Source organism: Cnephaeus nilssonii, assembly GCF_951640355.1.
Source record: "Cnephaeus nilssonii genome assembly, chromosome: 22".
Lineage (NCBI taxonomy): Eukaryota > Metazoa > Chordata > Mammalia > Chiroptera > Vespertilionidae > Cnephaeus > Cnephaeus nilssonii.
Window position 1 is genome coordinate 19771002 of NC_137093.1, and position 24235 is coordinate 19795236.

Here is a 24235-nt window from a genome sequence, read left to right on the forward strand (position 1 = left end):
CTGTTGACTAATGAGTTTGCCGACCACTGGCCCAGACCGATGGGGTGCAAACTTAACAGTTTGAGAAATATTGTACAGTCACCTCACGAAAAGGTTACCGTAATGTGCCATCCCGCCTACTGTGTATAGAAGTTTCCAGAAAACCTGGCCAGTAGTGGATGTTTCCAGACTTTTCCCATTTGCCAGACTGGTAGGTGAGAAATGTTTAATTCATATTCCTTTCATGATGAAGGGGAGCATATTTGAATGTATTTACTGGAGGTTTTAATTTTATTTTCTTTGTATGGCTTGTGTATATTATTGGCCTGTTTTCCTTTTTCCTCTTTGTTCATCTTTTCCTTCTAAAGTTGCAAGAGTACATAAATGTGCTAAGGTATTTGAAGCATTGTTCACCATTGTCCTGCGGTTTATAAATTACTTTCCAGTGTGTTCTTTGCAGTCTTATTTTGTTTATCAAATATACTTTTCTACATAGAATTTTTCATTTTTTTTTTGTAGTCAGATAACTTCGCCGTTACGACTCTAAGCTCTTTCCTTTCTCCAATTCAAGACTTTGAACATTATGAATTCGTTCCCTAATGGTTTGAATAATTTAATTTTATGTTTAAATTGTTGATCCGTCTGAAATGTATTTCATGGCAGGAGGGGGATGCATTTTTCTTCTGTATAACTAGGCTCATAGTCTCAACATCGTATATTAAATAATCTCCTTCCTCCCACTGATTGGAAAAGGCAACTCTATTATGTAAAAATGGCTGGATGTATCTGGAACAAATTCTAGACTCTCTTCCATTGATTTGTCAGACTGTCACTGAGCCACTTCTGTGCTGCTTTTAGGTATCATAGTTTGGGAAAGTCTTTGAATACTTGTCAGGGATAGTTCCCCATAATAGGAGTCCTTTTCAGACTTTTCCTGATGGGCACCCGGGGACACGACAGGAGGGAGGGAGGTGGGGCCCACTATGCTGGTGGCTCCCTGCAGTCCTGATGACCCTTCGGCCATCCTGGCTCCTCAGAGCCTTGTCCCCTCCATCTGAGACAGTAGGCCTTCACCTTGTGAGCCCCAAAGGACTTTGACTTTCTTGGTAACAAGGCCCCCCCTGTGGGAAGCTGGGGGGCTCAAAGGCAGTGCTCTGGTGTGTGGCTTCCCATCTGCCCTGGCTCCACTTGCAGCTGGCAGGGAAGGCTTCCTCCTCTGGAGTAAAGTGGTCTCTCTCCCTTTCCCTTCCTCTCCCCCTTCCTCTTTCCCACCCCTCCCCTCCCCCTTCCTTTCCCTTCCTCCCTCCCTTCCTTCCTTCTTCCTTTTTTTAAAATATATTTTTATTGGTTTCAGAGAGGAAGGGAGAGATAGAAACATCAATGATGAGAGAGAATCATTGATTGGCTACCTTCTGCATGTCCCCCACTGGGGATCGAGCCCACAACCTGGGCATGTGTCCTGACTGGGAATCGAACTGTGACCTCCTGGTTCATGGGTGGATGCCCAACCACTGAACCATGCTGGCTGGTCTGGTCTTGCTTTTTAACATGATGCTCTCTTACATGATTTTCTCCCCCACCTGGCACTGGGGAACTGGCTTTACCTTCATACCTGATTCAGTAAAATTCAGGAAAATTGCCCAGCCACACCTCCTGCGTTAAGGAAGTGTGGTACAGCCTCTAGGTCCACTGGAGGGACTCTCTTTGCCCGCGGAGCAGTGTCTACCCTCCGGGATGGTATGTTTTGCACTTCTGTCAGCCTGCCGTCCGCTCAGACTGGGATCGCCTGTTTCCACTGAAGCCCAGCATCAAGCAGAGCTCCTGGCAAATACGGGTGCTCCCAAAGTGGTTGATGGAGGAGAAGGGACTAAAGGAGGGAGGGAGCGAGGAGCAGGGGTGATGCAAGTATGCACTAGCATTTGGAATGAATGTAACATCTGCGAGGCACAGGGCCCCGCGCTGTGTCTTGGTTCTGATGCTGTGAGCTGGTTTTATGCGATGGAGAGAGAGATAGGAACATCAATGATGAGAGAGAATCATTGATTGGCTGCCTTCTGCACACCCCACACTGGAGATTGACCCCACAACTCGGCCATGTGCTCTGACCAGGAATCAAACCTTGACCTCCTGATTCATAGGTCGATGCTCAACCACTGAGCCACTGTAGCCAGGCTAATTTACTTCATTAAGCCTCAGTTTTTCCTCTTTAGGTTAATAGTGAGGTTAAAATGTGATATAGCATTGAAAGCATATGAAACAGAGCCTGATATGAAATAAGCACCCAATAAATATTAGTTCCTACTAATAGGATTTCTATTTTTTAATTTTTATTATTATTACTACTACCTTATTATGAAGTGGCAGGATGATAAGTGTAATTATACCTTTGTCCATAAGGCCATAGGTTACTCTGAGCAAGATATTGTAATAAAAAATTAAGCCTCATAATTATTATATCCAAAGATATATTTGGGGGGAACTAACAAAACTTAGTCATTTTCATTTTCCAAAGCATGAGTGCCCATTCCTCTGATGAAGGATTGCTGTTGACAGAAGGCTTCCCGGCTTTGCCTCCGGCGTGAAGTTTGAATGAAAATTGTGCCTCCTGCTCAGCTCTTCAGCCTCAGGACTCACTTTGTTCCTCTGCCTGGAAAGGTCTTCCCCTAGGTGCCCCGTGACTTGTTTTCTTCTTTTAAAAGAGGCCTGTGCTGCCTGGCCAGTGTGGCTCAGTGGCTGAGCATTGACCTGTGAACCAGGAGGTCACGGGTTGATTCCCAGGTTGCTGGCTCGATCCCCAGTAGGGGGCATGCAGGAAGCAGCCAATCAATGATTCTCTTGCATCATTGATGTTTCTATTTCTCCCTTCCTCTCTAAAACCAATAAAACTATATTTTAAAAAAGAGAGAAAGAAGAAAGGGAGCAAGGAAGGAAGGAAGGAAGGAAAGAAGGAAGGAAGGAAAGAAGGAAGGAAAGAAGGAAGGAAAGAAGGAAGGAAGGAAGGAAGGAAGGAAGGAAGGAAGGAAGGAAGGGAGGGAGGGAGGCAGGAAAGAAGGAAGGAAGGAAGGAAAGAAGGAAGGAAGGAAAGAAGGAAGGGAGGGAGGGAGGGAGGGAGGGAGGGAGGGAGGGAGGGAGGCAGGAAAGAAGGAAGGAAGGAAGGAAAGAAGGAAGGAAGGAAGGAAGGAAGGAAGGAAGGAAGGAAGGAAGGAAGGAAGGAAGAAAGGAAGGAAAGAAGGAAGGAAGGGAGGGAGGGAGGGAGGGAGGAAGGAAGAAAGGAAGGAAGGAAAGAAGGAAGGAAGGAAAGAAGGAAGGAAGGAAAGAAGGAAGGAAGGAAGAAAGGGAGGAAGGAAGGGAGGGAGGGAGGGAAGGAGGAAGGGAGGGAGGGAGGAAAGAAGGAAGGAAGGAAGGAAGGAAGGAAGGAAGGAAGGAAGGAAGAAAGGAAGGAAAGAAGGGAGGGAGGGAGGGAGGGAGGAAGGGAGGGAGGGAGGGAGGGAGGAAGGAAAAAAAAGGAAGGAAGGAAGGAAGGAAAGGGAAGGAAAGAAGGAAAGGAAAGGGAAGGGAATGAAAGGAAAGGAAGACCACCTAACTCCAGAGGAGGAAGCCTTCCCTTCCTCTCTGAAATAGGTAAAAATATATTTTTAAAAAATGAAAGAGGCCTACGCTGACCACCAATATAACAGCACTACCCCCTCCACTCTGGGCAGTTGCTCAGTACTTACTACCACCAGACCTGCCAAGGTATTTTCAATATTTGCATTTTGTTTTATTGTGGTAAGAACATGTCACATGAGAGCTATCCTCTTAACAAAATTTTAAATGTGTAATACAGTATTGCTAATTACAGGGACATTGTCATACGGCAGATCTCATCTTGCCCAACTGAGATTTTATGTCAGTTTATTAGCAACTCCCCATTTCCTCCCCCTCCTCCCCGCCCGGCCTCAGAAAACCAACCTTCCACTCTGTGATTATATGAGATTGATTATTTTACATATCTCATATAAGTGGAATCATGAGGGATTTTTCCCTCCTGTAATTGCTTATTTTATTTAACATAATGTTTTCTGGGTTAATCCATGTTATTGCATACTGCAGGATTTCCTTCCTTTTTAAGGCTGAATAATATTTGGTTGTATGCATGTACCACATTTCCTTATCCATTCACCCATCAGTGGACTTCTGGGTGGTTTCCACATCTTAGCTACTGTAAAGAGTGCGACATTGGACACTGGAGGGCTAATACATTTCTGTGTATTGATTGCTTGCCTGGCTATGGCCCATCATTCCCCACTAGAACCTATGTGGCATGAGGGCAGTAGCTCTGTTTTCCTCACTGCTGTATCCTCAGAGTCTAGAACAACACACCGTCTTAGACTCAGATCCAGCACCTACTTACTTTGTCCTTAACTGTTTACTAAGATGGAAAGCAAACTCAGTCTAAGATGTAGGCTTTGCTCAAGAAGAAGGTCCCAGTGTGACTGGAGGACTGATCAGCTTTGCCCTCCTCTCCCCCCCCACCCCCTTGGTAATTCAGGGTCTTGGGCCTGGTCCACCCTGAACACTGGTCCTAGACCCGCATTCTCATGGTCTGAGGTCCATTCTTTGGAATCAGGAAAAGAGTCCTGTATGAGGCCCAGGTCACTTCCCAAGCTGGTTTTAGTTGCAGATCCAGACCCGCTCAGGGACTAGCACAGTTCGTCTTGCAGGTCTTTTTAATGAGGAATACTTCTCATTCCTTTTCGCGTCCCGTACCACTATTTTTCCATCCCGTTGAGACTTTTATATCTACTCATCTTTCTCTCTTCCGGGTTTTGCACACTTACTATTATTTACTACTAGAGGCCCAGTGCATGATTGAATCATGCACGTGTAGGGTCCCCTACGCGCTTTCCCTTTCGATCACGGGGAGCTGGGTGCCTGTCTGCTGGTGCACCAGGCGCCGGAGGCTTCTGAAAGGCCTGGTGCACCAGCTCCCACGCTTTCCTTTCGATCACTGGTGCACCAGGCCTTTCAGAAGCCTCCGGCACCGCGGAGGCTTCTGAAAGGCCTGCTGCCTTAGTGGACAGGCACCCAGCTCCCACACTTTTGCTTTCGATTGCTGGGGAGCTGAGTGCCTGTCCGCTCAGGCACTCAGCTCCCCCGCTTTTGATGGTCCATGCGGCGGGACGTCAGCTCGCTGCCCCAGAGGCCCCTTCTGTGCTGCAGCACAGCCATGGCGCAGACGCTGAGCTCGTGCCGCTGCTGGCGACGCAGCTCAGCGTCCCGCCGGCCCAATCAGCTACCCCGGCCACCCTGAGTCCCGCCCCCCCCCGCGCCTCCTGGCCAATCATGGGCATAGTGAAGGTACGGTCAATTTGCATATTTGTCTATTATTAGGTAGGATTTGTAATCATTCTGGTACTACTTTCCTCACTAGAGTGTAAACTCCTTAAGGGATTGCTATCCTGTTGGTTTTGTTCGCCACCCTGTCCTGGCTGCAGGCATAGTGCTTGGCTGTAGTCAGAGAATATTTAGCTAGTGCTGGTGGATGGATGGACTTTGTCACCCCTTGCTGTCCATATTACATCCCACAGGGGAGGGGGTCAAGATGCCGGCCCCTTTCCAAACCTGCCTTCAGCGCCACGTGCCTTGGTTGCTCCAGTGGCCTCCTGCTTGGCCATTTTTCCTCTAAATCCATCACATTGCCATCTAGCTTTGCATCAGCCATCCCAGGAGGACGCTCCTGCAGGGTGGTCCAGAGCACATCCCTTATTTCTCTTCTGCACACAAATGTTGCCAAGTAGATGGCATCTCAGTGCCCTCGCCTGGTTTTCTGGGCATTCAGCACACTGGCTTCTCTTTTCTTTCCATCATACGGCCCCTGTCTCTGCCCTCTTGCTTCAGCCAGACCAGACAGCTCACCTTCACCAGATAGACTCTGTTTTCTCTCATTTACTTCGTTCGCACAATACCCTCTGTCTGAAGAGGCCCCTCACTCCCCTTTCACCTCTTCTTTGCATATTTAGGTCCTTCCTAAGTTTTAAAGAAAGGACACAGAATCTGGCTGTGTCCTGAATCTGCTTGGCCAATGAGATTCCTTCCATGAGCTGTGTTTACTATTCTGTTTGGGCGGGGGGGGGGGGGGCGCGGGGAGGTAAGTAATGTCACCTCCCTTATGAGCATTTAGCATATTGTGAGGTTAAATTAGATGTTGTGTATAGATGCTTTGTCATAGAGTAAGTGGTCCGGAAATATAAGCTATAAGTTCTCTTCAAAGTCCAACACCGCCCCCCCCAAAAAAAAAAATCCCCATCTTCAGATTCTCTTCTAATCTTCGCTGACTGGTTTCCTCTTCTTCCTTCCCATTCTCTTGGAGATGGTGGCAGAATTGGCCACGTATTGGAACTCCTCGTCCATGTTCTACTTCCCCTTTATCCTTCAAAGATGAGAAACGCCTGGAAGTCAGGATCCTGTCCTGTGTTCTCCATGGTACTCTGAACATCGCAGCTGTTCCAGAATTGTTCTTTTTCATTAATGAACTGACTCATCTTGCTGCTGCCAGACTTCTTTCTACCATCATATCCTAGAGCTTAGGTAAGGAGAGCCTAGTTCTCACTTTGGTAATGGCCAGCAGCTAGGCCCCGATTTTGAGCTCTTAATATGGTACCAGGAACATCACTGCCACGGAAAGAAATAAGATCCGGGGGTGGGCTACAAAGGCATTTGAGGAGGCTCTCAGTGTAACGGTATGTCTCACTCATCTTTTTTTCCTAATCTCGGAAACAGACAATTGCCTGGAGCCTTCTCGGCAGATGGACCATGTTTGTGCCTTAGCCACTTAACAGCCATTAGCCTAATTCCATGCACTGCAGCCAAATTAAATAATAAGTAAGAGCCCATGAAAAGCTGGTTTGGAGACACTGTTACTGCCTCTCACTTGATGGCCTTCTCTGAAGTGGATGTTCCCTCCCCACCCTGTTAACCTGGCCATGGAATAAGGAGCGCTCCACAGAAACAAGGTAGAGTCTTGGAGGAGAGTTGTCTGGGCTCTAGAGACGGGGACAGTCCTGATTCGGAAGGGCCAACTTCCATCCACCACTTCCCTCCTACATTGTCACCTACCAACAGGCAGGACTCCAACCCAAGTCATAGTAACGTCACTTCTGCTTTCCTTGGTTACGAGTTGCTATTTGTGTTAGTGGATAATATATGACCTTTGAAAGTCCCCAACAAGGAAGCAATGCCCCGTCTTACTCCTAATAAGTCTGATAACACATTCTCCTTTGTCGGCCCTCCGTTCTTGCATCTGTGTTCTTACTGTAGATCCCTCCTTCAGGGGTGTCTCTCCCCCCCCCAAGTACTGTACACCTATAAGGACCAGACCAAATATCCCCTGTCCCCCATGTACATGTCTCTGACTCTCAACTTCACTCCCTACTGAGAGTGACCACATTCTCCTCTGAGCACCCTTAACACTGAATCTGAACATAACTTTGAATGGTATTTACTATGTGGTGCATACTTACCCAGGGATTGGCAAAAGTAGGTTTACAGTTGTGAGTACAGGTACAGGAAACAGAGTTTATTCTTGTATTGTTATTTATTAATTATTGTATTATTTTCCATAGGACCCATCAACCTGCTGTTTTCCACCCCTGTGTTTTGAATATTTATATATGTTCTCTACTACCAGGATCTAGGATTCTGGAGGGCAGGAGTCTGTATTGTTCTCTATACTTACTACAAGATAAACTTACTTGTAATAGGCCTCTGTGTATACATACATGTAAATAAATATACTATAAATATTTTGTGTATCAATGCAGAAGAACTTATAGGCATTTTAGCGTCACCCTCTCTCTCAGCTCTCCTCAGTGACCCCAGATTCTCCCTGCGTGAAGGCAAGGTCTTGGGATCTATGAAACATCTCCATCAGCTGCCAGTGCTCATACACAGTGGTCCCAGGTTAGATTCAGGTACATTCTAGAAAGTGTATTCTAGAAAGTGTAGCTGTATTTTTGCCACGTAAACCTTGGCGAAAACAACACACAAAAGAAGCAAACTCAATGAATTTTCATTAAAAAAGAGGGAACTCATTACTCTCCTACAAGAATTCTCACTCCAAGTTTTACTTGAAGAAAACATGGTTCTCAAGTGTGTAGCTCTGATTGGCGGCCAGTCCACTTCTGTTCTCTCTTGCTGCCTTTGCTACCAATTCCCAGACGACAGAGAAGCGAGACCAGTTAGAGTTATTATGTTGTTGTGTTTCTCCTGGTGAGATTGCAAATGGGTTTAAGGACAGGAGTAACACACCGACTTGTTCTTTAGGGTTGGTTTTGCCAATGTTGGAAAACCATGGCTCCTGGCAGAAACATCCAGTTCATTCCCTACAGCTGCTGGCAAGGAAGGATGTGGGGCAGAGAAGCAAGCCACTGGTTAGTGATTAGGCACCAGAAAAAGACTAAATGGTCTGGGGTTATGGCAATATTTCTTTGATGTTGCATAAATATGGAAAAGGAGATGCTAAGTTGTAAAAGAAGTAGAGGCATAATATATCCTGTAATCCTGATATTTTAAAAATATGTTTTTGTTGATTTTTAGAGAGAGGCAGGGAAGAGGAGAGAGAGAGAGAGAGAGAGAGAGAGAGAGAGAGAGAGAGAGAGAGAGAGAGAGATCCATGTGTGAGAGAAATATTGAGTGGCTGCCTCCTGTACATATCTGATCTGACTGGGGATGAAGCCTGCAACCTGGGCATGTGCCCTGACTGGGAATTGAACTGGTGACTTTTAGGTGCATGAAGCGATGCTCAACCAACTGAGCCATGGTGGCCAGGGCTCCTGGTATATTTATAAGATATTGCACAATCTGTCTTGGGAATAAAATTTGGGATCCATTTTTCTGGTTACAAGGGTGGGGTAGAACATGGAATGCAAGACATTGTGTGTGTGTGTGTGTGTGTGTGTGTGTGTGTGTGTGTACACAGTACTAAGAACAGGCCTTTGCAGACCACTCAGTCTACCTAGCAGGCATGGAATAAAGTGAGATATAGTATTAAAATGATGTTAAATTCTCTGGAAAAGTAGACAGCCCTTATCACCTAATACAAAGGAAGGAGCTTGCACTAGGTAGGTAATTTCATTGGATTTATGGCTTTCTGTGGTCAGTTTTCAGTGGCATTCTTGGCCTGGGCAGCATAAGTCTGGCTGCGGCTCAGAGCTGGACAAAAGACAGAGCGGCCTCAGGCACTCAGGCTTCTGGAGAGCAGCAATTCACTTTCTGATGAAAAAGAAAGCGGATAACAAAGTAGAAAAAAATTGTTGGTAGGCTAAAAAGAGTTTAATAAACCGAGAGGAGAAAATATAAAGAGATCAAAGGTGAGAAAAGAGAGGAGGAGAAATAAATGGTCTGCCAAAAAGAAAATGCAGACCTGTAGCCAAGCCACTCAGAGGTGGGGAAGGCCACCCGGTCCTTGCTGCCTTACCGAGCAGTTACTGTCTCTGGTAATCTCAGGCCAGCTTTCAGGTCGGAGAGCTGTCTGTTTTTATTTAATGTTTTGTAAAGAAATAAGTCCAATCAGAGGGATACACCAGCACTTCCCAACACTGCCCCAGGGTGAGATGCTGACAGAACTGTGAGTGACAATAGGACCCCCTTCCTGGTCCTATCCTAAAGGATGGATACCTCCTGGTACTGGAGGGAGTTTGCAAATCAGAGGCGTGGGCTCTGAGAAGGAGACACAGGCATTGCCCATAGCACCTGGGACTTCTCTCAGCAGCCAAGAAGGAGCCTCCATGGGCCTGTGGGAGGAGCAGGGTGCAGGACCAGCCTGCTCTGCTGTAACCCAGACCCCGGGAAGAAGGGGCACAGCTGCTGAAGCTTAAGAGCACCCCGCTCTGGCCACGCCTTCACCTGGATGTGTGCAGAGGCCCAACCTCTATAGGGAGGTGCCCGCTATGCTTCCGCACTCATTGAGTCTACATCGGGCCAACAGGTTGGCTTGCTCAGGGCTCCCAGCGCTGGAGCAGGGTCAGGCAGGTTCTTCCCTGTCCACCAGCGCCTCCCTGGGGCCTGTGTGCCTGAGTGAAGTGACTTCTCCTTGGCACAGTCGTGTCTGGCATAGAGTGTAGCTCTATCAACTTTTATAGGACACATGACGTTTTCTTAGGAAACAAAATCATTATGTGTTTGTTGTGGAAAGTTTTAGGAAACACTGATAAGAACAAAAAACACACTCATTTAAAGCCATCTGTAACTCCCCATCCAAACTGCTCATCGTTGTTTACATAGCGGTGTATATATGCTTTCTGCATTTTATATAGTTACGCATCTAATTATATTTTTCATCTACAAAAATAAATCTCTACAGTGCACAATCCTTTTGTCAGACGGGAAGCTATAATCTCTAATATATACATTATAGTATCTTTATGTTATGTATATATCTTTTTCCATGCTATTAAATGGCTTATAAATTAAATTTTGTGGCTACACAATATTCTCTTTTATAGATAGATCACCATTGATTTACTGATCCTCTAGGGTTGGGCGGTTAGGCTATACCCCGTTGTTCTCCTGTTGTAAATGTCATTCAAATGAGCATCTTCGTTGATAAGTCTATTCACAGCCACGATCATTTCCTGAGGGTAACTTCTTCCAGGTGGGACGGTGGGGAGAACAGGCAAGCAGCCAGTGTGTGCTGATCCCTGCTGTCAAAATGCCCTTAGGAGCCCCGCGCACTCCCAGCGGGAGAATATCCACCTGCTCGTTTCTCTGCCCGCCTCCGCCCCAATCATTGCTGACTGCTGTAATTTTGTTTAGGTTTGCGAGCTTGCTAGGTAGGCACGCCACGCCGTTGTGTTAAGTTGCATTTCTTTGAGCAGTAATGAGTTTGAACTTTTCCCCGCAGGTTGATTGGCTCTCTGATCTTTGGTCCCAGTTTCCTACCCACGGTTCGGGGCTGGGATACTGAAAGTGCCAGGATGGCAACTTTTCAGCTTCTCATTCTTGTGGCAATATATTAGGTAGAAAATATGCCTCATCAAACGTGTCCAATTGTTTTTAAATATAAGGGGGGAAATGTACATGAGCAGAGAGGCACATTACAAACCAAAGGCAGTGATAATACCTTTAAAAAAAAGGCAAAAATACAAAAAACATAAACAATAAAAGGAAAAATACATTGCAGAAAATGCGCTCATTAGTTGAGAATCCTATCTCGAGTATGTTCTGTCAAGAAAAGCTGGAAGGCCCAGCCAGCGTGGCTCAGTGGATGAACCAGGAGGTCAGGGTTCGATTCCCGGTCAGGGCACATATCTGGATTGTGGCCTCAATTCCCAGTGTGGGGCGTGCAGGAGGCAGCTGATTAATGATTCTCATCATAGATGTTTCTCTCTCTCTCTCCCTCTCCCTTCTTCTCTGAAATCAATAAAAATACTTTTTTTTTATAAAAGAATAAAGAAAAGCTGGAAGAAACGTGTCCCTCCCTCCTGCCTCTCCCCTCCCCTCCCCTCCATTATGTCGCAGTCAACATAATGACAGTGTCATTGTGTACAAGTGTCCCCACCAGGGGCTCATCCTACCCTAGCTCACTGACACCAAAATAACCCTGTCCTAAATATAAAGCCCAGGCTTCAGCTTTCAAAAATAACATCACAAAATGACCAGAGGGCCACCCTGTGACGTCCAAGGATCCTGGGGCCAGGCAGCCTGTTCTTAAGATAGCTCCCTCCTTGTCTCGCTGAATTATTTACAAACCCGTGGGGCAGAGGCTGAGTGGAGGCGCTCCTTTGCGAGCCGGCTGGTGGGGCCCAGGGCCAGGCGGGCAGCGGTGTCTCTGGGATGTCTGACCCCCGGAGTCAGGGAGTCTGCCATCGATTTCCTGTAGAGCGGGCGTTGCCACAGCTGCCGCAGACTGCATTAGCCTGCACCGTGGAGACCTGGTGCGAGGCAGGCGGAGAGGGTGGGGAATCCCACAGGCTGATGTCACTTCTGCTCTGGACCGTGGTTCCCTTTCCCTTCCCTATCTGATTGGCAGCGGGAAGACAGGGCCCCCACATGTGAGCGGGCATAGCGACCCGGGGCATTGGAAAGTCTAGCTATTAGACACAGGATGAGCCCTCGCCGGTTTGGCTCAGTGGATAGAGCTCCAGCCTGCAGATTGAAGGGTCCTGGGCTCGATTCCAGTCAAGGCCACATGCCCGGGTTTCGGGCTGGATCCTCAGTAGGGGATGTTCAAGAGGCGGCCAATCGATGATTCTCTCTCATCATTGATGTTTCTGTCTTTCTCTCCCTCTCCTTTCCTCTCTGAAATCAATAAAAATATATTTAAAAAAATAGACATAAGGCAAGAGCCATCTGCGTTGACAAGACTTCTGGGAGTGGAGGGAGCTGGAAAAGACGAGGGCGTGGTGCTTGAAGTGATTTCTTCTCCGCAGAGGCGGTCTCAGCAGGCTTCCCTGGACAGTTGCGGGCACTTTATCATGACTGTGGGTCTCCAGTCAGCTTTGCACTTTTATAAAACAGGGAGGCTCTTAGGCACCAGGAAACCTCGAAAAGTGTCCTAGCCTTTGGGCTGCTGCTGAATACAGGTTCCACTTACCATTCGTCTCCAGATGGGTCGGACCCGCATAGAACCTTCTTTCCAGCACAGGGACTGTGCTCTCATCACATTTGTTAGCTTCCTTCCCAGCCTCTTCCATTTGCATTTCTTCCCTAGCTGGGTGCCTCGCTGTAACTGACGGAGACTGGCATGGGTGTGTGTCCTCCCGCCTTGCCCCTTTCCTCCAAGGTTAGCCGCCTCTGTGCGGGGCAGTATCAGCCAGAAAGCGCTGGAAGCCGCGTCCCATAATTAACAGCGCCTGGGGCTCGGAATTGGCAGACAGAGTGAATCCAAGGCTCTGCCTCTGTCATTAATCAGATTCCCGAACTGTCCAGAAGGATGTCTGGTCACACTTCTCTTCCTCACGCGCCTACTCTGTGCCGTCTGCTTTGCGGCCTGCCGGGTATTTCATTTAATCCTTTTAATCGTATGTGAAGGAGAGACTATCACTCTCGTTTACATAGTCAGGGGTCCTCAAACTTTTTAAACAGGGGGCCAGTTCACTATCCCTCAGACCGTTGGAGGGCCGGACTATAGTTTTAAAAAAAACGATGAACAAATTCCTATGCACACTGCACATATCTTATTTTGAAGTAAAAAAACAAAACGGCAAAAACAACCGCATGTGGCCCGCGGGCCGTAGTTTGAGGACGCCTGACATAGGTGGTCACTGAGGTTGGGAGAAGCCTGAGGTCCTATAAGCGACTCGGGGGCCGTGCTCGGATTTCAACCCCAGTTTTTATTTTAGTGCGGATTTTGCTTTCTTTCCCAGTTATTACAGTTGCCTCACATCACAGGGCTGTTTTGAGGACCAGGTAATTATAATATATATGAAAGCTACACGGAAACAGCCTCACCATTGTTTGGCTGGGTTCTTATTGCTTCTGGATTTTAGTCGCTTGTTTCTTATGAGAAAGCAAGTTTCCGCAGTCCCTGGCTTTGGAGGAAGTACCACAACTTGGAGGGATAAGGGCTGGGAGGGTTCCAGTTTCTGTTCATCCCAGGAAGCCAGTTCCCCGGCAGCCTCGTTCCAGAGGCCCCTTTGTCACCCGGGAAGTTCAGCTGCGGCCCTGCTCCAGGCTGCCCTGCTCTGGATGCAGGGGCCGGGCTGCTGGGCTGCTGGGCTGCTGAGCGGCCCCGCTCCCCTTCCTGCTGGTGTCACTTGTGCTAAATGTTGGGAAACGGCTTCCTGTAGCATCATAGCGCTCATGCATCCTGGACCCCAGGACCCACCTCAGTTTGCTTTCCTTCTTTTTTTAAAAAAAAATATTTTACTGATTTTTTTTTACAGAGAGAAGGAGAGAGGGATAGAGAGTTAGGAACATCCATGAGAGAGAAACATTGATCAGCTGCCTCCTGCACACCTCCTTCTGGGGATGTGCCCGCAACCAAGGTACATGCCCTTGACCAGAATTGAACCTGGGACCTTTCAGTGTGCAGGCCGATGCTCTATCCATTGAGCCAAACCGGTTAGGGCGTTGTTTTCCTTCTTTAGCAGAAACCTTATAAAAGTGCTTACTGCCATTCATTCTATTTTAAATTTTGCTTTATTTTATTTTCAAAGCTGGTTATTTAAAAAGTTTAATAAGACAGGACATGTTTGGGAAGGGAATTCAAGAAAAGTGAGAACCCCCCCCCCCCCCACACACACACATTTCAAATAAACAGAATGGAATAAAAAGATACAATTGAAAACAGCCATATCAAGACAAGAGTATTATTAAAGGCGAAATTCTAACCTTGTGGGGAGCTCGGTTGGTTGGAGCATTGTTCCCATACACCAAGGTTGTGGGTTCGATCCCTGGTCAGGACACATACAGGAATCCACCATTGATTGCATAGATCAGGGGAAGAACAAATCAGTGTGTTTGTGTCTCTCTCTCTCTCTCTCCAAAATCAATAAATACAAATTTGAAAGCCTATATTTTATCTCATATAAAACATGAGTGAAGGAAATGTATTTCTAAAAAAATGTATAAGATGCTAGGATTTTGATGAATAGAAAACTGGATTCGTAATCAGACCTTCAAAACTTCCCAAACACACAGACATCCTCGTTTTGTTCCCAATTTGAGAGATTGCATGCAAAATTTGACTAGTAAAAATGACATTGGATTTAGTTTTGGGTGTGTGTTTTTTGATAGATTAAAAAAGTTAAATTTAATCTTTATCCTGTATTTTGTGTATGCACCTATATAATCATGATACATCATTAAATAGTATTTTATTTATGCTTTTACATTTATATGCAAAAGTGAAATGAACCATCATTTTCTTTCTTTTACTGCCTATATTCAGTTGTTGTTGTTGTTGTTTTTTGGTATAACATTTATTGTAGTCTCATAAAATTATTAGAATAACATTTTCCCCAAACTTTTATAAATAAGAGATTTATTAAGTGGACTTCCAAGTTTTGGATACAATTTATTTTATTTTTGTTTGCTGGACACGCATTACAAGCACCAGTAAAGGTAATACGTGTAAGACTATTTTAATTGTCATTCCATTAGTTTTAAACATCTGCTCTCCCTATGCACCCCTCTCCCACCCAGGGACATTTAAGAAGAGGAAAGTTTAATTTATTATCGTATCCCATGTTCCTAAACTCAAATTGGAGGTTGTGGAGTTTTAATATTAATACAGACTTTCTGGAGTAGAGATTGCTTCGAGGGATGTGTGTGTATGCATGTGTGTGTGTATTTCCCCCATGGCTTCATGGGGCATGTTTAAAGATCCTCGGACACTTTGCTTGAGGAGTGGAAGCCAAGGAAGCGAAGGCTTCATGCTTGATTGCTTTTCTGATTGGTCCGTAAAAAGAATGCATTAGAGAGAGAACGTTTGATTTAAAAAGCGCCTCGATGCCAGCACCACCTCTGTTTGTTTTCCTTCCTTTAGCAGAAACCTTATAAAATTTTTATGAAGCATTAATGGATCTGAGATTTTCTCAAAGCAAATTTTATGAGGTGGACTTAATCCCACACATTCGACCTAATTTAGCCACCTTTACAGACACAGAAGGAAAAGGCGCCGGGAGATTACTCCTGGGTGACTCAGTGCCCCGGGAAGAGCGGCAGAGGGCAGGGAAGGGGGTTGCTCACACTCGGTGCTCTGATATGAAGTCCCGGAGCCCGCTGGGTGGTGGAAGTAATTACCATGCCGGGTGGAGTGAGGAGATACCCCGGCCACAAAGGGTACCACCCAGGTAAGCCCAAGTGCCTGTATTGAATCTGAATTCACCATTTAGTGCTGACTTCAAGAACGTCTGTAAGGTTCTGTTCATCAGTGAGAAAATCACATTAGGGAAGACCAACATGTATTTGTTCTGTGATGTCAACCTGAAGCCAATGACTTTGATCTCAGCGAAACACACACACAGGCGTGCACATGCACATATGCACATACAGTACTCGCTCCTTTCACCCGCTTAGTTTTCTGTATCTGAAACGGATGAGCTTTGAAGGTGACGCATTAAATTGCAGTGAAAGCTGATGAGTGCAATTGCATTCTGTAATGTGACATTTGTTAGTCCCCAAACCCAGCAACTCAGTGGGTCTCAACACAGTAGGGGAAGGTGGGCATTCAGAGGCGCCCAGGCCTCGCCTGTCTATGCTGCCTTTGTCCCACCATGGAGAGTGCTTGTCACTCCCTGTGAGCGCTCTGTGAGCTTTATGATCAGCATTACGGGGGGAACACCTTTTGGAAGAGAGATCCTACCCACGGAGACATCTCGGTGCCCTAGTCAAGAACTGTGGAGGTTCTGAGATTTAACCTGACAGTCGTGCTGACAAGGTGGTCTGCCAAGTCTCAGGGATGCTAGCGGCAGACACGAGGCTTCTGGGTCAGAGACAGAGGACTTCGTACACCTGGATCAGCAAGTGACAGGAGCTACTGTTGCCTAGCCTGTGTTGCTCAGTGGTTGAGCGTCAACCTATGAACCAGGTGGTCACAGTTCGTTGCCTGGTCAGGGCACGTGCCCTGTGGGCTCGATCCCCAGTGTGGGGCGTGTAGGAGGCAGCTGATCAATGATGTTTCTATCTCTCTCTCCCTCTCCCTCCCACTCTGAAATGAATAAAAATATATTTAAAAAATAATAAATGAATCAAACTGTCCTTCAAGTTCCCAGAGGGTGATGTGTCTGGCGCAGGTAGATCTCTATCTGTGCTCACTCAGTTTGTGTGACTGTGGGAAGGCCGTGGGGCAGGCAGCTGAGGGTGTTGGCAGAGAGTGGCAGGAGCTGGGCCATCGCCTGCTATGGTTCTGATCAACTTTTCTGTGAGGCCAGGCAGAGTTGTGATCAAACTGTGGTCAGAGCCACCAGGAGTGGGATGGCTGACCCAGCAGTGGGTTACATTAAGGTGTTTGCAGCAATCTGGGAGAGCCATGCTAGGTCATTTTTCTCATGAAGACAGCTCCACAGTAAGGTCTAAAAGACAAAGACCACTCATATCCCTTCCTCCTTGTATTCCCAGCATCTGAGGTCTTCCTCCCCAGGGTCTGAGGTTTGCTCTCCAACTGCAGAACTGGTGTGTCATATCTCATAGCTGTAACTTTACCTTTTCCAATTATCTCTTGTTTGTATCTAGTTTATTTTTGTAATTTAATGCAGAAGAGTCAGGTGCAAGAGGGTTAAGGCCATTTTCATAGCACAGAGATGCCTTATGTTCCCACTGCTGAGGGTTTGTGACAAGAGTGTACTCAACTACATGGTCATTATCCTTGGGCTCTGTTATCATGTCAGACCAGCGAGGAATCCAGAAGGCTCAACAGGAATTAAGTTTGAATCCTCTGGGTCCCATTTGGTCAGACTGCTCCCCAGAGGGTGGACCAACCCGGCTGGCCTGGCATTGTCGTCAGGGGAAAGAAAACATCATGCCCAGGAATGTTAGGGCGAATCCTTGGCTTTTCAGGGAAGGCTTGTAGAATGGCCTCCCCACCCCATTTATTTTGTCCTGTTCATTATCCAGGAAGTAGGTGAAAAGAGATGATCTCTTTCTTGGAACAGCCACATTTCAAGAACCGAAGTGACCCATTAAGCTGTGTGTACTGGGAGGAGGCAGAGGAGATCTTTTTTATTCCATGTTTTGGAGGCTGTTCCAATAGTCAGTAATTTCAGATGCCTGTGGCTGATAGGAAGCATAAAGGCCCATCAAGTACCCCGACTATCAGTCCTTTGTGGAATTGCTTTCATGATAAAAGGTACAGCATTTGGACGGCAGAGGCTCTAGAAAGCTCAAGAAAACACATAATCCAGCTTAGTTTCAAGGGCCAGAAGCATTGTGGCTGGAATTAACAGACTATACCGGACTAGCAACACTGCCCTCTGAGAGAGTGTGCACGTAGTGAGGCAGCGTCAGTAGCTCTGAAGTGGGGGGCAGGCAAGTGCCAGATATAGTCAGTCTCCCAGGAGTGGCAGGGCAGATGCACCAGGCAGGGTGGCGTCGGCCAGCTTCCTGCAGGAGCCAAGTGGTAGCCCTTGCGTTGGAAAAAGAGCCCATTACTATGTGCCCAGTCTAGGGTGCGTTGCCATGCCTAGTACAGCGATGGATCCAGACATCAGTGGCATCCATAAAGTTGGTGCAACTTGATTGCAGTTGGTCTCATGAAAGAGTAGACCCTTGTTGTGGGCACCAAATCACAAAGCTACTGATCAGACTGAAGGGCATCCCAGAGGAAGTGACATCTAAGGACAGTCCGGATGGTGACTGAGGATGAACCAGTGGAAGGTGGGGGGAGAGGTTTGTCCAGTAGGGAAACTGCCTTGCAAAGGCATTGGTGGAGGTGAGTTGGGATGGCCCGTGATATCTACTTTGACATGTCATTTACTCTAAGGCACGTGTTTCTTTGGAAGGAATAAGCTTGATGAGACCTCCTCCAGACTCCTAATTCACAGCTTTTTGTTTGCTGTGCATTTTTAATGAAAATACTCCACACTTTTATTGTTGAGATGGCCCAGGAGCCTCTAAAACGTCAGCAAAGTGAGCCAGGGCATCACAGAAGTCACAAACAAACCCCCCATTACCCGAGTTTATTTTGATTTATGTAGGATTCATAAACCTCAGGTGCCTAATTATTTAGCAAGTAGAGAAATTAAGGCCAGCTATGCATGGGGTTACGGGAAAAAAGAAATAGATTCAAAGCCCAGGAGACCATGTGGGCCTTAATAGCTTCTTTACTGGCATCTCTTCATTATGGGAGTCTACTGGGCATCGTTTCCCCACGGCAAGTGGCCAACTCTTACCTTTATTGCCTACCTCCTGGCAGCCAGGGTGGGTTCCCTGGGTTGAGACACCAGCCCCCGTTTTATTGGCCTTCCCCACACACTAACCTTCCCTGTAATCATCCCATATTTTCCTACTCAGTATCACCAGATGGCGAGTGCCCTGTGATCTGACAGCTCTGAATAATTGATACCCGCTCCTACTGAAGTCGAGTTTAGGTTTTGTGGTTCAGCAGGATGCTTTACTCTTGTTGACCTTAACCTTCAGAGGCACTCGGGCATTACCAGGAGATCAATAAACCTTCCCCCGCCTGGCCTGAGAGGACAGGAGCCTGACAGAGAGTGATGATCAAGAGGGAGAGGGAAGGGAAGATTGTGCCGTAACCTAGGGAACAAGAGGAGGGGAGTGAGGCCGTGGGGGCAGGGAAGGGGGTAGGGTGGGGGGAAGTGTGGAGAACACGTTGAGAATAAGAGAAATAATGCATTAAGAAGGGTAAAATGAAAAATAAAGAGATGGGGGAGAAAATGAGTTTGAAAAGACAGAAGAGTATGGGAAGGACAATAGAAGCGTGAGGGAAAATGAGGGGAATATGGAAAGGAAAGATGCATTCCTCATCTCTCAGGAATTGAAGTTTATAGCATGCGAATCCATATTCTGTGTTGGTCTCAAGGAACTCAACCTCTCATGGGACACAGACAAGTAATTAAACTGTTAATCAAAGTAAAATAAGGGTCCTAATAAAGGATTGAGTATCTGCTGGGCATTGGAGGGAAAAAGGGACTTAATGTTTGAATGCCAAGTAGATGCTAAACATGCATCTGCATACTCTTTAATTATCATTTATTTTATTTATTATTATATCTAGTATATAAAATGTTGCATATTCTTATTAATTATTCTTTTGTTTAATTATCAAATAACACTTTAAGGCAGGAGTTATTACCCTCATTGAAGAGGAAACAGAAGCTTCCAAGGTTGAGTGCTCTGAGTAAGCGCATTACTAAGCGGTGGCCCTGGACTGTGCATGCTGTTTCTTATAACCCTTAGGCCTATGTGTTCTTTCACCCCTGTCCCCCCAAGCTGCCACCCCCCAAATGCAACATTAGGGTGACTTACTCATGCAGAGGCATTGGGGAAATCTTTATAGAATACAACCTAATTGAAGGTGGGTCTGTGACTGATTTTTAAAGTTTACTGTAGCTGACATAGTAAATACTGCATAAAATATGCTGACATGGGGAAGAAGGAAGAGATGAAGGGAGGAGGCATGGAGGCAGCAAAGGAGGGAGGGAGAAATGAAGGAAGGAAAATAGGAAGGAAGGAAAGAAGAGTGGGAGGGAGGGAAGGCATTATATTTGAGTTGAATCTAAAAATATAAATTGTATTTTTCTGGAGCTGATGTTGGGAGGAAGACTATTTGAGGTTGACTAGTATAATCAAAAGTACAGTGTGTCCCTTTGTGATAAAGAACGACAGTTGATTCTAGCTTGATCCTAGGCAGAAGAAAATAGTGGAAGATAAGATTGCTAAAACAGAATGGATCCTCATTCACTCATTTATTCACTCCTTCATCCATGCACCCATTTAACAAATGTTTAGTCAGTGGTTACTATGGCTAGTCATCGCCAAAAGGGCTTAAGGTATGTCAGGGAATGAGACAGGTAAATACACCTGCCCTTATGGATCTTAACATTTTAGTTAAGAGATGCAGGAATGAAATATAACAAATAAATTATGCAGAATGCAAAAAGTAGTAAATGCTGATGACTTATTACTAAAAAAAAAAAGAGCAAAATAGTAGAATGAGATACAGAGGAAGGGGGCAATACCATTTTAGGGTAAATCTTTGGAAGGTGACATTTGAGAGATTTGAAAGAGGTGATGGAATTATGAACACATTTGTCTAGGGAATTAATTCCAGGCAGAAGGAATGGGTTGTGTAAGACTATAGGACACAAGTGAACCTGGGATACTCATGGGCAGCCAGAAGTCAGTGTGGCAAAGGTACATTGGGTGGGGCAAGGTTGGAGGTCAGAGGTGACAGCAGTCTAGATCATGTCAGGCCTCCAGGACTGTGTCCCCATGAGAGAAATAAGATGATCTTGGGCAGAGAGGTGACATGGGTTTGGAAAGGATTCCTCAGGCTGCTATGTGGGGACAGGTGTGGCAGAGGGGACCAGCTAGGAGGTTGCTGCAGTTGTCCAAGCCACTAATGATGCTGAGGAGGATGGTTTCAATGGGCATGATAGCCAGGGCCAAATTCCAGATACTTACAGAAGGAAGGGCCAGGAAGATTTGCTGATACATTTGATACAGAGCATTAGAGAAATAGAGGAACCAAGGGTAATCGATGGCTCTGGGCCAAGTTGCCCAGATTTGGGATGGGCATATTGTGGGCACACAAGTTTGTTGAAAAGCGAAGGCGTTATCTTTTGCACGATGAGATGATTATGAGATATCCAAGTGGATATGTTAAGTGGGTAGATGAATTTAAAAGACGTTGGAACTTAAGGGAGATGTCCAGGCAGGAGGTTTACACTGGGAAGCCATGAGCACATAGTTGGCATTTAAAACCATGAGATTAGAGCCCGGCCAGTGTGGTTCAGTGGTTTAGCGTCGACCTATGAACCAGGAGGTCATGGTTCAATTCCCAGTCAGGGCATATGCCCAGGTTGTGCGCTCAATCCCCATTATGGGGCGTGCAGGAGGCAGCCAATTGATGACTCTCTCTCATTCATCATTGATGTTTCTATCCATCTCCCCCCTCTTTCTTCTTCTCTGAAATCAATAAAAATGTTTTTTAAATAAATAAAACCATGAGATTAGAATGGACGGACCACCAGAGAGAGAAGAGAAGAGGTCCAAAATCATAGAAGGTCTCAAATGCATGCTCATGGTTTGAAACATTATTTTTTTTATTGATGGGGAGCTTTTTTTTTTTTTTAGAACAGGAGTAACAAAATCTCAACTGGGTTTGTTTTGTTGGCGCTTTTTGTTCACCTGCTTTGTACAGATGCCACTCTGGTGTCCTATGGCAGGTGGCCCGGGAGGACCAGTCAGGAGTGGGCGCAGTGAGCCTCATGAAGCGATAATGAGGACCCGGCCCAGAATGAGGGCAGTAGGGATGGAGGGGAGCAGGGAACAGGGGGAAGATAAAGAAGAAGGGGAGACAGCAAAACCAATTTTCCTTTCACTCAGTTCAAAACACAAATCACCGGATCAATAGAAAAGAAAACATAATTTAAGCCTGAAAAGAAGGTCTTTGTGTTATTTTCTCTGTTTTTCTTTTTGTGTGTCTTTTTTTTAACCGCTTGAGGCATGGCCATGATTTATAATGCTTTGCCTCCTGGGGCCTAGCTGACAGCGGTAGAAAGGGAGAATAGACACTGAGTTTTCAGTATTTCGAAAAACCAGTTTCCATCTGAACCATGGAGGGTAAGGAGCTCATTCTTAGCATGTTCAGGACGTGGGAGATAATCTGTGAGACACATAAATCCGAGTTCATGCTTATAGAAAGATGGAAATGTGACCATCCCCGCAGATCCCTTGCCTATTAAATAAATACTTGCAATCATACCACCTTATATAGGAAGCGATTAAAAGCAACATATGTAAAGTAGCTTGCCTAACACACGGTGACTAGATTTTTATCAACCAGAATGCTTTACAGCTTAAATTCATTTCATTACTTTAATCAGAATGAATTCTCACAATGAGCCTGTGAAGATCTTCCCCCAGCCCCCATTTTCCTGAGAATAAACACACTTAGCCCTAACCAGGTGAGATGATTTGCCCACATCACAGAGAGATGGAACCAGGAATCAAACCAGTTTGCAAGCCGAGGTCTGCTTCTTCCACGGCACGTGTTGTGCAGAAGTATAGGACCATGCCGCTGACGACTTGGTGTCTAGGGCATCCTTCAGCCCATTATGTGTCATTAGCGGGCTCGTGACCCTCTAATCTCAGCATCATCTTTGACAACTGTTTCTTGAAAGTGGTACGGTTACAGAGTGGAGCTATCCCCAAGTGCATGGGGCAGAGGCAGGCGGCGGGCTCAGGGAGGGGGGAATGGCGGCCCCTATAGTGTGTCTCTACCATAAGGATGGCATCTGGCCTCCTCAGGTTGATCTCCGCCCTCTGCATTGGCTCCTGGGCCTTGCTGGCTGCCCCCACGTGCTGCAGTAAGAGCTGTGAGGATGTGGCTGGGCTAGTTAACTCTAACAGGGCACAGGTGTGATGATTTCGTTTTCATTTGTATACTAGTAAGTCACACCTATCCTCTTCAAAAGGCATTTTTAAAAAAAATGTATTCTTCTTGATTTCAGAGAGGGAGGGAGAGGAAAAGAGAAAGAGAAGCATCAGTGATGAGAGAGAATCATTGATCGGCTGCCTCCTGCACGCCCCACACTGAGGATGGAGCCTGAAACCCGAGCATGTGCCCTGACCAGGAATCAAACCATGACCTCCAGGTTCATAGGTCGATGCTCAACCATTGAGCCACGCTGGCCGGGCTGAAAGGCCTTTTTTTTTTTGACTAGGTCAGTGTACTTTTTATTGCAGAAGGAGTGGGTGGCTCCAATGCCAGGCCTGCCATGCTCACTGGCTTGTAGGTGAGGGAGAACTCACCCAGGTAGTGGCCCATCATCTCAGGCTTGATTTCCACCTGCTGGAAGGTCTTACTATTGTACACGCCCACCGTGCTGCCCACCACCTCCTGCAGGATGATCAGGTCTCCAGCTGTGTCTTCACCACCTGAGGCTTCTCCGTGGGCGGTGCCTCCTGCTTGGCCTTGCGCAGGCGCTTCAGCAGCGGGTGCTGCTTCCTTCGCAGGCCCGGGTTCAGCCGCCACCGCCTCTGCTGCCGGGCACCGCACAGCCGCATCAGCAGCTCGAAAGACATGCCAAGCAGTTGCTGGAGATCCATGTCCCATTAGGTGAACTTGCAGGAAATCCGCTTCTTCTTCTGCTCCACTTCCGTCATAGTGTCGGTTCTTCAGCAAGCAAAGGCCTTGTGAGTACAGCTTTCAGGTGTGGGACACAGCTTTCCACCTTCTTCGTTCTCCCGACGGTTATTTTAACTGTTGCTCCACGACCCTGTCTCATACTGCACTTTGTGTCTATTAAAGTCCTACCTGATGGACTCGTTTGTCAGCAGGCAAGGGGAGGCTACCTCTGGGCCCGGAACAGCTGTAATCAAAGGTAGTTCATTGCAGGGCAAATACAATACAGCAGCAGGGCGTTTAGAAATCAATTAGCGTGCAATTGAAGATGAAAACCAGAAGAGGACTAACTAATTCTGTTTTCCATTCGGGTGGTAGGCTGCTTAAGGAATAGCTGCACAAAGGGCAGAGTCTTCGCAGGGATATGTCATCAGAAGTAAAGAAAGTTTGCCCAGTTGTCTCTGTTAATCAGGAGAAGTGGTGGAGTCCAGCAGAGAGAGAGAGAGGTGGTTGGAGGCAGGTCAC

At 46.5% G+C, this 24235-nt stretch overlaps 1 protein-coding gene and 1 pseudogene across 5 annotated transcripts in view; one reads left to right on the plus strand and one right to left on the minus strand.

Moving 5' to 3' along the window:
* NTM (neurotrimin) overlaps positions 1-24235 on the plus strand; it is a 394804-nt gene that overhangs the window by 38682 nt on the left and 331887 nt on the right. The window lies entirely within an intron of this gene.
* Positions 9116-23751, minus strand: LOC307094248 (small ribosomal subunit protein uS19-like; annotated as a pseudogene). The gene is made up of 3 exons: positions 23320-23751; positions 9637-9752; positions 9116-9171 (listed from the first exon to the last, which is right to left on the minus strand). The product of its transcript is annotated as a small ribosomal subunit protein uS19-like (transcript).